Below are 14,890 nucleotides of genomic sequence, written 5' to 3' on the forward strand. Positions count from 1 at the left end.
GGCTTTATTAATTCCTTTAAAGCTTTCCGGGTCATTTGCAAAGGCGCAGATGAGAGCTTTAGCGAGCTGGTAGGTTGAGGAAGAGATTGAGACTCTTGGCTTGGAGAAAGGGGGGTGATGAAATAAAGCGCCTCTGTGGGAATAAGTCTCCTTCTGCATCAAACTGTACTTTCAACCTTCCTAATTAATGTTGTTGTTTTTCTTCTTACTGTAGTGCAAGCTGTGACCTGTTGGTTCACAAGATAAAAGGGGTTAGCTAACCCGAATGGAGATCCCTCTACTTATCCAAATCTTTACTACAAGTGGGATAGCCATGAACACAGCTAGAACAACACATCTAACAACTATGTATCCGGGAGTTTAAAGGGAGGAGGGGTAAAGAAAGGAAAATAGTCCATGTTGCTTTGAGGTTATTTTGAAAACTGAAACTGAATAGGTCAATCCCCCTTAAGCTTTTTGGTCTTTAATTCTCTTAATGGTATGGCAGAAATCGTTAATTGTATTATTACAAAAGCTTTGAAGACTGTATTAATGTAATGTGGCCTCGGATCAGTCAAGATCACATTTTCATTATGAGTAAAAGATTCCTTGTCCTGAAACATTGATCTCATCTTGAGCTGGATGTCAGATGGAGAGGAGCCTTTCCCAGTCTGGGCAGTAGATGGCAATGGTGCATTTCATTCTGCAGCGTGCTCTGCTCTCTATGCTCACCTCAGAAAGGGGCCATGAACTTTTTCCCTCAGCTTCCAAGAGCGGGTTTGCACTTACATAGCCTCTTAAATATTCCAGAGGCAAAAGAATTCGAAATTCCAGTTTGAATCCACATTTCTTTAGCGACTGCTGTGAGGTTTCTGAGTTACAAACTATAGCACCCAAACAGTCCCAATCCTGCATGTCAGCTCTGAGAATGGGCATTGTTAGGGACCATCAGCATTGTCTGTCTTGTAGCAGGGATTCAGTGAAGCAATATATGACCTCTGAAGTAACATCTTCCACTTGTTTATTGTGGTTTTTATAGCTTTTTGGTGGATTTTCTACCTTTGCATCAAGAGAGTGAAAGCTGAATCGAGTATTTAGTTTATATCATGACTGGGGAGGTTCAGAAAGGTACCTAACATGTTGTACTGTAATATTTGGAAAGACCTTATAGCAGGTCCTGGAGAAGATGAGAAGAGACACTTTGCAAAGAGCTGGGAATCAGGAAGGTGTGTGTTACAGGGTCGTACACATCGACTGTGCTGTGCCCTTGTGCTGGGCTGCTGAGTAGGCGGGCAAGGATTTCAGAATGAAAGTGTCATCTAGGGTCATCGATTTATGAAACTGAAATGTGCTGTGGCAGCTCGAAGATACCATGTGTGTAAAGTGCTACTCCTTCCTTGTCCTGTGGGCATATGCCATGTGTCTCTACAGGCTTGTGAGGTACCAAGGTGATTGCCTTAAAACTCCTTGCTACTCAGGGTGTTGCACGATGCTAGAGCACACACTATGTGATGGGAAGCAGAGGGGTGTGCTGGCTGGTGTTAAGCTTCAGTGCTGCTGACTTTTCTATAAATAACTGCTGTCTGCTGTAATTGGTCACATCTCAGGCCCTGGTGATCTTTTATATTATTGCTGGCTGCTGGAAAACCCCTGGAGGCATAAAACAGATACTAGGAATAACCTGCACCCAGCAGAGTGTATCCCCATGCAGCACAACTGGGTAAGACAGAAACAGTGTTTACCAGGAGCTGGTGAAGAATTTTCTGCAGCAGGAAGGATGGAAAAAAGAAAGAGATTGCACCTCTAAAATGATAGCAGCAGGCCACCTCTCCTGCAGGATATTGCTGGGTCTGGTGGGAAGGGGAAATCATCATAGGGTATCTAGTGGTGAACTGAATGGGTGTTATTATTTGCCTCTGACTTACTTATGGGTATTTTTCATCTCTCCATAAAATAACAGTGTGTTGCAAGAAATTGAAAACTAGAGGGGAAAAAAGCAGGTAGGTGGCTTGTGTAAGATGGGGGTGTGTGTGTGTGTGTGGTAAAATGTGTGGTGTTCTCTAGGATTTAGAACACTTCAAAAGCCAAGAGTGCTGTATGCTATGTGCCACCCTCTCTTAAGGGCAGCCAGCTTGGCATAGAGCACAACACTAAGGTGAAGCTGCCCAGCATCAGGAATCAATGTTTTTATTAAGGGAGAGCAGAGAAGCACTGGAGTTAGATGTTCAGGAAAGGGTTTGAGTGGAAAGGATTGAATTGCCAAGCTTGGCTTAGTAGTAAGCATTTGAAATAGAACTGAGAGCTGTAGTGAACTGCTATAGAACTGTAGTGGCTTGAAGACCACCAGGTTAGTGTGGATTGTGTGTCCCCCTCACATGCTTCATTTCTACCTCTGTCCTAAGCTGCATTTGCCTCTGTACAACACACAGTGCAGTACACTAAATGCATTACAGAATACATGCTTCAGTGGCCTAATAAAAGCTTTGCTTGTGTCGACAAGGAATTTATTAGAACTGAAATCTTACCAGCATTACACAGAAGCTGGCACAGAGAACAAGGCTGTGGAGGGACTTGTCAACAGCCTTTCAATTGACTTTTGCTGACTGATATTTCAAGATTAGGTGCTATTGTAGGGCATTTAGTGTAAGAAAGGATTGCTGTGAGATCTTAGCTTCTGTCCTGGTTATTTGCTATTGATGGGAACTCTTTGGTTCCAGCAGTTTGGTTCTTTGTGATTCGGAAGAAGTATTGAAAGTCCACATAGCTTTGGGTCAGAAATGTGTTTTCCTTCAAAATATGCCAGGGAAGTGTCAATGTGACAAGAACGGGATAAAAAGCCTACAGGGAAGAGAACAGCAGGATGCTTTCTGTGGCCTAACACAGCCCCACCAAGCGATTCCTGGAGTCTGGCTTGAAAGCAAGCTATATTGCTTGCTGTAAAAAGGGAGATACTGTACAAAAGCCATTGCTCACTTAGGAAGAAGTCTAAGCTATTCTGGCATAGATTTTCTCACCCAGGAAAGAACTTGCTGTGATTGGGCAGGGTGCCTGGTTGTGGTATGACATTCTCTCCTGTGTATATTGAAGTCTCTAAAGCAATGAAGAATGTGGCACTTACACAGCAGAGCACTCCAGTAACATGAGACTAGGCTATGACTTAGGGCTGCTAATCTTCATTCAGCCTTGGTGTCAGCCCTGCTGTGTGACAGGGTCAGTTTATGTGGGTGAAGGTGCATACCCAGAGCCATACTCAGACCACCTGATCACGGTTAACTTTCCTTGGTTTCCTGTTTTCTTGCAGCCAGGATCCACTAACTCTATATACAGTGCTCTCAGTTGTTCATTTGCTCCTGAAGTTACCTGCCTGCCCATATCTTAGTGGGCACCGTAAGCAGCCTGCATGCGGCCTGTGTGTATGGGCTGGTCTTAGAAAACAATAATGTAATGACTGATTTGTAGCAATTGCACTTCAGGCAGTAAAAAAAACAAACTAGAAAAATGGCAACTGATAGAATAGACTGGAGAAGTGGGAGGAGAAACTTCAGTAATATCTGAAAATCCAGATGGACAATTTCAGATGCATGACTTCCTTTGAATACTGCCTACGTAGGAGTTCAGCACTGAGACTCCTCAAGCTAAAAGTGAGCACTGTTGAGAGAAGACAGTACCCATTCAGAACCAGTAAAGATAGTGACCTGCAAGCAGGAAAGCTCTGGGAGTGTAAAACCCCAGCTGAAAGCAATGCTGCAGTCAAGGAAATGAGCACATGTGGTGTAGCTCCTTGCAACCGAGCTGTAATCCTGTGTGACCAGTTTGTATTGGAGAAGACAAAAATGAAACAAAGAATGATGTTTGGAGAATTCGGTGGTCTGCAAACTGCAGTACAAAAGCTTTTCTCACCATCTGCCTTTGAGGACTGTGTCCCTCCAATCTGCTGAAGTCAAACTGGTGCTTTCCACGCTAGCCTGTGCTGCTCTGGCACCTTGCAGAAAGATAATTAAACTGGTGAGACACTTTCTGCCTCTTTCTCTTATTCAAGCAATTCTTTCTCCATCAGATGACTAGTTCTCATTGTGAGTAAGTAGATTTGGGAGGGAAGAGGAGTTTCAGCTCTTAGGTTGCTAATGTAGAGTTAGATTTTTGTTTCACTAACAGGTATTATTTTTTTCTCTAGTCTTCAGGTACTGGGAGAAGAAGTGAGCAAACCCCTTTCACCATGACAGTAATTTGAGCAGAAACAGCTTTGCCTGCAAATAAATAAATAAATATTATATGAAAGGCTTTGGCTGGAGCTGCCATGTTCATTCTTGTTTCTAAAGCCCCCACAGGCCATGTCACATATGTGGGTCATGAGGTCTATCGATTATGTGTCAGACCCTTAGGTGTCAGTAATCAATAACACTAACCTGCAGAAAATGCAGCAGAGATTTGCTAAACCAACTCTTCACATTGTTCTTTTTATTTAAGTTTTCTGTGCCTTGCTAAAAATAACAGGCTGCATAGCAGCAAAGGCAGGGGAGACAAAAAAGTCATCTGGCTGCCAACTCATTTACTGTCCGTTTTCATCTGATTCTGTATGGTTCTTGGTGAGAAGGCAGGATGAGGAGGGGCAAGACAGGAAAGGGTATTTCCAATTGAATGGCTTCTGAGAAGTAGAAATGAAAGTGATTGAGTTGGGAGGACCTAAACATGTTGACCCCGACAGCTTATTAATATTTAACAAGGTGCCAGATTTTTCTTTGACACTGGAAATTGTTGCGACTGTCTGTCTCCAGCAGACTGAGTCTGCTTTCTCAGTCCACCATATCTAATGTACCTGCTTCCAGTCATGAATAGTCCTTATTCACGAATGCTCTCCTTTATTTGCTGTTTCTGAGAATAAAGAAAGGTAGTTTGGCAGATTAAGGTGTGAAGTTTTTCATTCAAACTTCATATCTCTGTATGTTCTCAATGGGTCACTGAGCAGACTGTGGTTTTCTTGTGTTGATTGTGGTTTTCAGAATCATTCCTCAAAGAACTTTTAACAAAACATTTATTTGCCTTTTTACTTTGCAGACTGCTTGCGAGCTGTTCGCTGTGACAGTTACATCTTTTAAATGTAAGCAGCTCTGATGAGATAAATACAACAATTTGGAACTCGTATTCTGATTTGTATTAATGCACTCCCTCGGCTGGTATATGAAGTGGGGATCCTATTGGGGGTGGGAAGAAAGTCTGTGCCATAAAGATAATGCAGCATCGAACAAACAATACTCAATAGAGGAGATGAAGAGTAGGATAAAATAATATCTTTATGTATTATTTAGGTGGTCTGCATCCCCACCCTTTTGGTGCCTGCCTCTGTCTCTGCATTAGAGAGGTGGATTAACTTCCTAATGTAGATGTGAAGAGCTAAATGACTTTTCCAAGGTCATAGAGAAAGTTTGTGGCAAAGCTGCATATTGAATTAGTTTTACCAAATCTCAGTCCAGTGTCCTGAATATGTTTTTTTAAAAGGGAGTTTCAACCATCCATAGAATCATAAACCATATTTATTTATCTTTATGTACTCCCAATTAAACCACGGAAAATGAAGGAATCCATTTGCTAAAGAGTTAGTTTTCTGTTAAATTGACAGATAAGATCTGTAGAGAGCTGTTGGGTTTGGCTTTAGGCATTTCCAGTCAAGACTAGGAATTCTCAATGCTGTTTTTGTGGATGCTCCACAACATGGGTGTAAACTTTGAGATCTCAAAGTTTCAGTGATAAGGGTTTCCTCTTGCACCCTAAGACTGATGCCAAGGACCTTCTGTCTTTTTTGGCTTCTTTGGAAACTAGTCCAGAATATATTTTACCATTTTATATAGTTTTTTACTGCTCCAGCTGCTCTGAAATGTCTGATTCTCATAATTCGTGTGTTCCCCTTAATAGAACTAGGCAACCATTTGGTTATTGGAGTTTACAGTGTGTATTTATGCCTTGCCATTGGGGAAGCAGCTTCCGTTTTTGCATTTAGAAAGTTTTAAAATGAAACCTGAAAATATTTCCCCTCTCTACAGTGTTTGAATTGCAAAGCACCCTGTTGCTGCCTTGAGCCCACTGCATTGTGTAAAATCACTCATTTCAATGATAATCCACTTGCAACTGTGCTCAATTACCCACTTGTGCTGTGAGTTGCCAACTATTTGCCTAGTTGCAGAGGATAAAACCTATCTGGAAAAATTGGGCAAAAAGTGGATACCGGGAGGGGGAAACCTGAAGGGAAAGACTACCAGGGGAAGCAGGATGCTTGGAGTTGAGAACAGAGGCATGGAAGAGAGATGGACAGGAAGAAGAAACATGGTAAGTGCTTAAAAAGGCAGAGACTAAATAAAGAAATTAAGAAGAGAAAATAAGAAAGCAGTGGCTTGGTGGATGAGGTCTGGTCTAGCAGATGGAAGGAAGGATTTATGCCCAGCTTTGCACATGAACTTTGCACATGGGTGACCGTGGACCATTTCTATCACCTCCTTGTCTTCAGTTTCACCTTCTGTAAAATAGGTCCTGTGGTACTGACCCTCCTCTGAGGTGCATGGATGGGAAGAGCTAGACAAGAGCTACAGTAACACTGGTTATCCTGATTTATTGGTTTTCCTTTGCTAAGGCAGCATTTAGCCAATGGCACTCTGCCCTTTCACTTGTAGGAGAGCTAAAAACCTCAAGAAAGAAAAACACATGGCTCCTCGGCCCTCTTTCGGGAAAGGAGGGAGGCTTTTAATTATTTAAGCATCTCCTTTTCAGGTTGCTTCTGGTTTTAGAATCGTTATCGCTATAGTTGTTAAGGCTATAGGCTCTACATAAATCATTTAAATAAATAATAAATAAGCCATATCATTAAGTAATACACTGGTATTTATTATGGCTGTAGGGAAGAACTCTGTGGAGAAGGCTGTGTTTAAACTGAGAAGAAGCCTTTATTAAGCACATCATTTTAAACACTGCCTTCTGGAGTTAAAATATTAGCTTTTGGGAACTGGCCTGGGACATGGATTTGCTCTGTAAGAATTGGCCACCAAAGTAAGTGTCTGTGATTCTGCTGTCCATTGGGCACATTGCATGTCTCATGGTGTGGCCCCTGCTGAACATGGTCCTGTCTCACAGACTTCTGGTTCCTCTTGTTCTTGATTTTTCTCCCAAGAAGGGCCAAAGGTTTTGCATCAGGCAGCACTCAGTATTGTGGTGTCCTGAGCACACACTGCGGTGTTGTCAGGCTTTGCACGGGCTCAGGTCCTGCAGCAACACAGGTACAGCACTGCCTCAGGTTACTCCTTTGCTTACGAGAATGAGGCCTGATATTTACAGGGCTTCTCTGAAAGTCTTGTCTCAGCTTCACCACTGAAACCTCCTTCCTCAGTAAAAGCAGAACCACTCATTTCAAGCTGTAATACACACATTTACAATACTGTAAACACAGTTAGGAGGTGTCACTTCAAAATCTTATTTCTGAAGTGAAAAATCAATGTACTTTTTAGCGTGTTGTGGTTAGAGAAGGTTCTACTTAATTTTTGGGTTTGCTCTGGATTTTTGTTTGCCCAATTATTTTTCCATGGATGAATCTTCCACACAATTTGAGTGTGCGAAAGAAAAAAGCTGTCTCAGCTAGCCTTGCTGGTGGCTCAGCATTGCCAAGTGCTGGGGACACATCAGTTCTGTAATTTGGTATAAATAAGCAAGACAGTTATAGAAGAATTATCAGTAGGTGATGAGGAGAAGTGTAATTTTATCAATACTTACATTTCTGTGCAGGGTGGTAAGAATCTTTACTGAGCTGGTACCTATAAACACTGAATTTTTCAGGAGGAGTCGCATAGTCCTTGGGGTCTGCCCTGAACATGGTCATGCTGCTGCATGTGATGGTGCCATTCCACCCACAGTCTGCAGTGAAACCTTTGCAGCAGGACAAGATGGAGCCAGTCAGCATCCTCATGAGGCTGCTCAGTTGCACAGGTAAGACTTTGGGTGCCTTTAAGTCTTGAGAGACAACACCAAGGGAAGGAGAGGGGCCAGGTGCTGGTTGCTCTCGAGGGTTTTGAGATAGAACAGAACTAGAAAGGACAGAAGAAAGAGGCTTTTGTTGCTGTGGGGCAAGGTGGGCAAGAGGACAGCTTTAGTTCTTGGGAAGCACTTTCTGGCTTCTCTAAGATGTTACAGCCTTATATTTTGACCTCCTCAACCCCAACAGTCACAATTACAGTTGGTTCCTGTGCTGCTTCCTACTTTTTCTGCATCTTAGGCAGCTTTGGTGAAAACTGTATCAGTTCTCTGGAAGCAATGGGTTTTCTGTTCCTAGGAATACACTTACTTCTAGAGACTAGATATTCACAGAGACTCAGAGGCACAGACAGCAAAAATGTATGAGCCTGACTTGCATGTTGCCTCCACCACACATGGTGTCTAAACCCACAGCAAACTCCTCCCATTACATGCTGTGTTTTAATATCACATGAGGATACTCAGCTCATCAAGACTGCTGTGAGGAGTGTCCTGGATTAGCAGGAGGTGCCAAGCAGGTAGTTGGCTCTTTGGTCTGTCAGACTTTTATACCTAAGTAAGTCCTTTATCCCTAAGGAGATATTTAGTTTTACTTTCTGAGATGCTATGTTCCACAGGTGGTTATTTGTCTGTGTCCTGAATGCCTTGCAGAGTGGGGATAGAATGGATGGTGGATTAGTGTAATAACTTCACAGAACCCATTGATGCTGATCTGTTGACACCCCATTTATGCTGTACATGCCATTTGCACAGGAATCTTTTAAAGAAAGATAAAATTGCATTTCAGATTCAACTTCCAAGCACCTGCTTGAAGTTCTAGAGTAGCTACATTGTAGGTCTTACCTTCTCCTTTGTAACTGAGGAGTATAGTTTTTCACTGGCAAGTCCTGTCTTGAGGACACGCAAACACAGTTTCCTGGTCTTTGCATTTGAATCAGGGAGGAGGACCTGACTCCAGTGAGGTGGGAAAACTCTGAAGTTTCTTTTCCCCTGGGGCAGGATCCATCCAGCTCATTGCCAGTGAGAAATACCACCAAGACAGCAGGACTAATGTTTGGGAACTTATTGCTGTCTTTACCCGTAGTGCAAGTCCGCAGCTGAGACTTCAGCTCACTGCACTTAAAGGCAGAGGTTCAGTGCACTAAAGCAGTTAGTGCATTTAGCCAGCATCCTTTCTGATCCCCTCACCTAGTCTCACCGACCACTGGTGTAGTTTCCTCCTTCTTATTAGAAATTGGCTTTAATTTTCCTTTAAATAATTCTTAAGTGTGACTTTTTCAGTACAAGACTGGGAACTATGACTAATTATAAAATCATTACATGATTAAACTCAATTAACTTCCAATAACCCTTGAAATTTGCTTAATGTCAGCCCTTGGCCCTGCTTGAACCAATAAATATTGCTCACCTTTTGTAATGGGGATGAAAAGAGGTGGTTGCAGAGCAGGATTGTTCAGAGTCAGCTGAGCCAGGGAATGGCCTTACAGAATAGAGTTAAAATGGTCCCAGAGAGCTGAATACTGCCCCATGAAGAAGGGGAACAGAGTCTTCTGCTCCTAACTGGGATATTTCACCCCCCCAACATTTTTCTCTCAAGTAATAAAGCTTTGAAAATTCTTTTCATCCTTCCATTCAATGCTTCCAATCTGCTTTGCAAATGTTAATAAGGATTAAACCTCATAAAACCATGAAGGCATGGGAAAGTATTGTCATCCCCATTGAGATAAGGGATACCAAGGCATAGACGAGTGAACTGCAGAAGGATCAGTGGCAGGAGCAAAATCCTAGGAGTTCTGATGTCCTATTTTATATTTGAGCTAAAGCTGTTTCTCACATAATGCTGCAAGTTTCATAAAGCTGCATGAGAGCAAGGGACTCTTCTCAGTTACTGGGCACATCTGGTCGTTAGGGAGTCTTCTTTTTATCTTCACTTTATGAAGCCATCTCTGGATCCAGTCTTCCAGCTAGATCCTGGCAGGAGAGCTGGCAAAAGTGTGCAGAAGAATCCCAGCAGCTCTATTTCTGTGTTCAGCTCCTGTGAGGACAGAAGGGGATGTCATTATTGCTACTGTTCATGGCAATCTGCTCTGACTTGGAAACTGAAGCGGAGAGTAGCATTGTTCTTACTGAAGGCAGGTGATGGATAGAATATTTCCAATAGGTAATTAGATGGGCATGGTAACTAGACAGTCAGAAAGATGCCTGATCATCTACTCACTAGCATCTCTCATATGGTGTGCTGGCCATGAAATGGTCTCTGAATTGTATTGACTTCCAGCCCTTCTCTGTGAAAATCTCAGCATTCTTTGCTGGGTCCAGCCTGAAAATGGACTTAGAGGTTTCCTGGGGAAAAAGAGGGTTTGACTCTTAATTTTTTTTGGTCTGTTTGTGCAGAATGTGAGTGGATCATTGGTGTAGACTGTTAACAATCTCCTTTTTCTTTTGATTGCTGGAACTCCTGCAGCAATTTATAGACTCTTGAAGGACATCACATGAGGTTTCAACCTATTTTAAACAACAGAAGTAGTGAGAGAAAGAGAGACGAGATGTAAACATTCATCCCTAAACATGAGTGTTTATATCCCCAGCTTGCTGTTTGAGACTGATTCCTGGCTGGGAGAGCCCTCGAGTCATCATTGAACAGCTTGTTCGACTGTGACTTCTGAATGATGAATGTCTCCATTTAAAATTACAGATTACTGCCCCATAACAAAAATTACCACTATTATTGGACTCCTCAGGGGCACCAAAGGGTGACTGGGCAGTGGTGGAGGGCTTCACCTGCTATAACACTGCTCTCTCCCTTATGGTAAATGGCAATTTGTCAGCAGTCTGCTCTGTAGGGTGCCTGGTGGGGAAGTCTGGCTCAGCACTTGCTGCTCTGGCTTTTTACTATCGACAGAGTTCTCCTGTCTGTGGTACTGCCCACCAGATTAGTTAGGGTCAAAAGCTGAATAGTTGGATTTTTGACCTTTGCATGAACCTCACAAAAAATAAAGACAAGGAATTCAGTTCTGCAGTGCTCTGTCCAGTACTTGAGGAGAGATTTGAACATCAAAGGATAGGTAGTTCAGAAAGACAGAATCACAGTTTTGTGCTTGAAATCAGAAGAAAGTATAAATTTCCCTTATGTCTTTGGGGAAATACCTCCCTGTGTATCTAGCACATACTTACTGTTTGCACTGTCATGGCAAAAGGAGCAACACAAGTCCTGATAGGAACAATTTAAAAGAAGCAAGTTGAGGTCCAGGATGGCTGGGAAGTGAAGTGGAGGGTCCGTTGTGTTTAATTACTTGTGTTAAAATGGTTTGTAGACTGGGATTTGTTTGGGAATGTATGTCCCCCTGTTCAGAGAAACGAAAAGCTGGATATCATAGCAGGCTGCCTGTTCATCATCTACCTGCTAGGGGAAAACAAAGTCATGTTTTTCCCGCAGAAATGAGCAAGTGTAGCAGAAGCAGCAGTGGTTGGTGTGCAGTAGAAGTTTGGGCCATGCTGGAGCGTGCTTGCAGCCAGCACAGGCTGGAGGCAAATGTTTGACAGCAATTTCCTACCACCAACCTGCGGACCTCCCCTTGTGCTGATCAGTCAAGAGCCAGTTGCAGTGGTAATACCTCCCTGCTGCCCCCTGACAGATTGATTTTGACCCTTAACTTCCCCTTCCACCTGCTAATGGTTTGATCACATTCTCCCTCAGTGCCCTTTCCCGGTTTTGTCATTCACCATTCTGCTGCTGCCCTCTCCACCTTTTGGCTGTTTGTTCTTAAAGGCCTCTCCTCCTCACTGCCTTCCTCCCCTTCTTGGCCATCCCAAAGTCCATCATTAATATCCTGAAATATTTTGGACACCAGAGGACCTTGCTGACTCGCAGCAATCTGGTCTGTAAGGCCTGCTGGCTGGTGGGAGCAGGGGAGGGAAGTGAAAATCAGGGGTTTACCTTTTAATTTGTGCTTTGTTGCTGCTGGTTTGACCTTTAATCAGGTGTCTGACTGTTGTTTGCTTGCTGATGGCTCTTACAGAATGGTCCCTTGTAAATATATACAGAAAGGGCAGGAGAGTAACTGGAGATCGTAGACCACTCTTTTATATCCTGGGAGCCCATTAAAGGCTGTTTCCACTTTATCCATCCGTCTCTTTGTCAAGTTGCCTCCTGTGTCCGTCCACTTGTGCATTTATTTAGTGGCAATATTAGCTACTGTATCATCCTCTAGGACTGTAACAGTGAGTTTCAGAATAAAGCCAGAGATGCAAAGTGCGCTGAACCCATTATGAAAAAATAAAAGGGCTTTCCTTGATGGCATTTAGCTCAATAAACACAGTTTGTCAGAGATGTCTTTATCTCCTTACATTTAAGCAATTAAATGTTGGTAAAAATAGCTTCAGAAATAAAACATGAAGAGAGCTTCTGGCAAAGCCCTGTCCAGTTTAATTCATACATTAAATATTTGCTGGTAGGGTCAAAAGCTGAATGCTTGGATATTTTGCCCTTTGAATGAACCTAGCTAAAATACAGACAAGGAAATCAGTTCTGCAGAAGCTGTCTCCAGAATACAAGGATCAATTTAAACATCAAAGGATGGAGAGATCATACAGCCAGCCAGCCATATTATTCTGCACAATTAATACTCAGAGAGGTGTTTCCTGAATTCTGAATCTTGTGCAGGGAAGATAATATTAAAATTTCAGAGTTTTAATTATGTAAAAGACAGTCCTTGATCCTTAGCTCCTGAAAAGCAGAGCAGTTTATTCTGCATTAATGAATGTAGAAAACATCCCCTGGTCTGAATCTCTGCATTGATGCAATCTTTGTACAGTCAAATTAGCATTTCTATTTCTAAAGGTAATTTTCAGACAACACAATAAATAAATGATACGCTGGTAACCTCCAGATGGATAAAGTGGTGCTCATACGGCATTTACAATGCAAATTGGCATGAGATTACTTTGGCTGTGTCGATCTTGGGCACGGCAAATCTGCACAGAGGGCAGGATCTCTTGTGACTTCAGGTGTGATAGGAGCTGTGCCTCAGGCTGCAGTGTATGCATGCCCTGTCAGTATGGGGTGTAGAGTTAAACTCTGGAAAGGTTTCTCCAGATTGGAGCTTGCTTATTTTGGGGTTGAGCTCTGTGATTCTGAGGTGCTGATAAGAAGGAAGCGAGCAACAACCAATTGCTCTGAGCAATGGAGCTGAAATTTGCCTAGAGTCTGCTGTAAGTCTGTACATTTCCATATAGGCTGTGAGTCCCACTTGTGCTTTTGTTTTCAATAGCTTTACTATGGTTGAGTAATTCCTGCACGTGCCTTATTTTAATAAGATATTGACCAGGGGTTCAGGATTGGGGTGAATGATTTCTGTAGTTCAGAAGTATCATTGTGGTGGTGGGATTTTTCAATGGCTCCTAAAACTTTACTTCTAACTTGAACTTTCTTTAGGCACCTGAATAAGTGTCCTCGTTTTTGTTATGTGGTTTCAAGAGCTCCCGTCCTTTTAAAGACCATACTGTGACTTATTAAGTTACCTAACTTTTGAAAATCTTAGCCATTATTATTTTCTCATAGTATATCTCCAAAATCTGTTTATTTTTTAAGTAGAGGACTGTATTGCACCATGTGGATTATATAGTCCTCTTTAGTTTTGGCTTTTAAGTGCTATTAAGAGTGGATTAAAGTAAATGAAGTAAGGCCCAAAGTTCTGATCTTTGTCCACTGAAATAAAGGAGAATTTTGTCGTTTACTTCCATTGGATCCATCAGAGGATTTCTGTGAGGTGATGAAGTACAGGGTATTTGCTTAACTTGGCTCATGTGGTAGTCAATGGAGTGACTTGTCTTGGGAAGCTGAGCATTGCCTCGCTGTATGTAATTAACATGACAGTGCTGTAGGTTCTGCATGTGGAAAGCCAGGCTATTGTAAATTGTGGTTTCCTTGCCAACCATATCTCAGCGCTCGCTCTTCTGTAGTTGTCTCTATGATGCTTTGTGCAGTATTATTACCCCTCACCTAATACTGGAGCTGGAGGGATCTGCAAAATCCACTTCTTATTCTTTCCATTTGAAATACATTAATGTGAAAGTGAAAATAAAATCTAAGATGTTTCACTTCCCGAGAAACATTAAAAACAGACTTGACATTGGGAATGTTTCAAAAAGATATTTTTTTGGCAAATGAAATAGCCGTAGCTAACTCATAGTTAATGAATTTACATTCAGAAATGTAAGCATTTACATCAGCATCATGATTAAAGCATTAAAACTGACTCTTCTGCCAAACTGTAGGTCATATAGCTTGAATTACATGTTGTGAAAATCTCATACTTGGAGCGAACTGCTTGCCAGCGAGTTACAGACCAAGACTTATTCCCAAGAATTACTTTCTGGTGAAGTTTAGGTAACGAATATACATTTGTGTCTGTGGAAGCTAATTTTACTGGTAGTGTTTTTTCACTGACATTGTTTGGGCAAGTGGCCATAGAGAAAGCTTACTTGAATTTGTTCTTGCTTCTCTTTGATTTCTGCTCTGAAGACAGTGACCTGGCTGGATCTGCAGATGTGGGCAGGGTTCATCTGTTCTCAACAGCTTTTTGTGTGCTCTATGCAGCACTTTCTGAATTGGAGATATCTATTCACAATGCAAGCAGTGTCAGAGTGAATGTGCTTATGCTCCATGAGTAAGGCATAAGCAAGACTTTAGTCCTGCTCTTTCCTTGTTGAGACAATTGCTTGCATTGCTTGTTTCTTTGTCATTTTGATCTAATATATAGATTGGGAGATAAATCTTGTTTCTTCTTGATTAAGGTTACTTTGCACATGGAAGACCTCTCTAATCCAATTTATGCCAATCCTGCGTGATCCCCTAGGATGCAAATGCGTGCCTAGGAAGGAGTGGAATACAGCAGTCTTC

At 42.2% G+C, this 14,890-nt stretch overlaps 1 long non-coding RNA gene across 1 annotated transcript; it reads left to right on the forward strand.

The window, feature by feature from the left end:
• The first annotated feature begins 7,166 nt into the window (after positions 1-7,166).
• On the forward strand, positions 7,167-14,343 carry LOC130600165 (uncharacterized). The gene is made up of 3 exons (XR_008972392.1): positions 7,167-7,241; positions 7,795-7,944; positions 14,266-14,343. It is a non-coding gene; the product is annotated as an uncharacterized LOC130600165 (long non-coding RNA).
• The last annotated feature ends 547 nt before the right edge of the window (positions 14,344-14,890 follow it).

Source organism: Pezoporus wallicus, unplaced genomic scaffold, assembly GCF_028554395.1.
Source record: "Pezoporus wallicus isolate ANWC-B61680 ecotype Strahan unplaced genomic scaffold, APGP_CSIRO_Pwel_v1 contig_3952, whole genome shotgun sequence".
NCBI classification, from domain to species: Eukaryota; Metazoa; Chordata; class Aves; order Psittaciformes; family Psittacidae; genus Pezoporus; species Pezoporus wallicus.